This window comes from Petromyzon marinus, unplaced genomic scaffold, assembly GCF_048934315.1.
Source record: "Petromyzon marinus isolate PM22_M1 ecotype Great Lakes invasive population unplaced genomic scaffold, UKy_Petmar_22M1.pri1.0 PM_G_Scaffold_82, whole genome shotgun sequence".
NCBI classification, from domain to species: Eukaryota; Metazoa; Chordata; class Hyperoartia; order Petromyzontiformes; family Petromyzontidae; genus Petromyzon; species Petromyzon marinus.
In genome coordinates this window covers 397501-400000 of record NW_027423038.1, presented here as the reverse complement: position 1 = coordinate 400000, position 2500 = coordinate 397501, and positions in this window count along the sequence as shown.

The following is a 2500-nucleotide window of genomic DNA, read 5'->3' as shown; positions in this document are numbered from 1 at the left end:
TATGTTTCACGGATAGACCCCGTGAAACGCTAGAAATTGGCGGGGATGTGTCTCTTGTGGCTCACGGGGCTGTTAGGGTGGCACAGAACTCCCTCGGAATGGGAAAAGGGGTCATTTTCGTGTTGCCACATTGCATAGGAACGCCATGAAACTTCCAGAGGCATTTGCAGCAGAAAGGCACGTGCACTCAAAAATTTTAATATTTTTCACGCATAGACCCCGTCAAACGCTAGAAGTTGGCGGGGATGTCTCTCTTGTGGTTCACGGGGCTGTTAGGGTCGCACAGAAATGCCTCGGAATGGGAAAACGGGTCATTTTTGTGTGGCCACATTGCATAGGAACGGCATGAAACTTCCAGAGGCATTTGCAGCAGGAATGCATGTGCACTCAAAAACGTCTATATTTTTCACGGATAGACCCCGTGAAAGGCTATAAATTGGCGGGGATGTCTCTCTTGTGGCTCACGGGCGCTGTTAGTTAGGGTCGCACAGAAATCCCTCGGAATGGGAAAAGGGGTCATTTTCGTGTTGCCACATTGCGTACGAACGGCATGAAACTTCCAGAGGCATCTGCAGCAGAAATGCATGTGCACTCAAAAACGTCTATATTTTTCACGGATAGACCCCGTGAAACGCTAGTAATTGGCGGGGATGTGTCTCTTGTGGCTCACGGGGCTGTTAGGGTCGCACAGAAATCCCTCGGAATGGGAAAACGGGTCATTTTCGTGTTGCCACAATTGGCATACGAACGGCATGAAACTTCCAGAGGCATTTGCAGCAGAAATGCATGTGCACTCAAAAACGTGAATATTTTTTCACGGATAGACCCCGTCAAACGCTCGAATTTGGCGGGGATGTTTCTCTTGTGGGTCACGGGGCTGTTCGGCTCGCACAGAACTCCCTTGGTCCACCTGATTCGTGCATACAGGCAGCAACTAAAACTCTGTAAACCTGCTGTGAGGACATCTAAACAGTGGACCAGTGAGGCTGTGGAAGATTTGCGGGCGTGCTTAGACTGTACTGACTGGGATATGTTCACGACTGCTACCAATAGTCTGGATGAACTCACAGAGGCTGTGACGTCCTACATCAGCTTCTGTGAGGACTGCTGTATCCCAACACGTACCAGGGTGAACTTTAACAACAACAAGCCCTGGTTCTCAGCAAAGCTCAAAAGGTTGAGGTTGGAGAAGGAGGAAGCGTTTAGGAGTGGGGATAGAGACAGATTCAAGGAGTCGAAGAACAGGTTTAGCAAAGCGGTGAGAGAGGCTAAACGACTGTACTCAGAGACACTAAAACACCAGTTCTCTACTAACGACGCTGCTTCTGTCTGCCAAAGGGCTCAGGCACATCACCAACTACAAACCCAGAGCGCCCCACACCACTAACGACTCCCGCCTAGCCAACGACCTGAACGAGTTCTACCGTAGATTTGAAAGACAATTGGACTGTCCTGAACCACCCCTTCCCACCCAAGAGGCCCCATCCCCCACCCATACTACAGAAACGACTCTCTCCTTTCAGGAGGGAGAAGTTAATGGGCTTTTCAAGAGGCAGAATCCACGCAAAGCAGCCGGGCCGGACTCTGTCTCTCCAGCCACCCTCAGGCACTGCGCTGACCAGCTGTCTCCGGTGTTCACCAACATCTTTAACACCTCCCTGGAGACATGCCATGTACCAGCCTGTCTCAAGTCCTCCACCATCATCGCTGTGCCCAAAAAGCTAAGGCCAACAGGACTAAATGATTACAGACCGGTCGCCCTTACATCTGTGGTAATGAAGTATTTTGAGCGCCTGCTCCTGGCACACCTCAAAGCCATCACAGACCCTCTCCTGGACCCCCTTCAGTTTGCCTACAGAGCCAACAGGTCTGTGGACGACGCAGTTAACATGGCCCTCCACTTCACCCTACAGCATGTGGACGCCCCAGCATCCTACGCCAGGATCCTGTTTGTGGACTTCAGCTCTGCCTTCAACACCATCATCCCTGCCCTGCTTCAGGACAAGCTCTTCCAGCTGAACGTGCCCTACTCCACCTGCAGGTGGATCACAGACTTCCTCTCTGACAGGAAGCAGTGCGTTAAGCCGGGAACAGAAGTCTCTGACTCCAGGTCCATCAGCACGGGAACTCCTCAGGGCTGCGTCCTTTGCCCACTGCTCTTCTCCCTGTATACCAACAGCTGCGCCTCCAATCATCTGTCCGTCAAACTCTTGAAGTTTGTCGGACGACACCACCCTCATTGGGCTGATCTCTGGTGGGGATGAGTCTGACTATAGGTGGGAAGCTGACAACCTGGTGACCTGGTGTAGCCAGAACAACTTAGAGCTAAATGCTCTAAGGACAGTTGAGATGGTTGTGGACTTCAGGAAGAATACAGCCCCACTCACCGCCATCACCCTGTTAGACTCCGCAGTCAAAATTGTGGAGTCCTTCCGCTTCCTGGGCACTATTCTCTGCCGGGACCTCAAGTGGGAACTGAACATCAGCTCCCTCGCCAAGA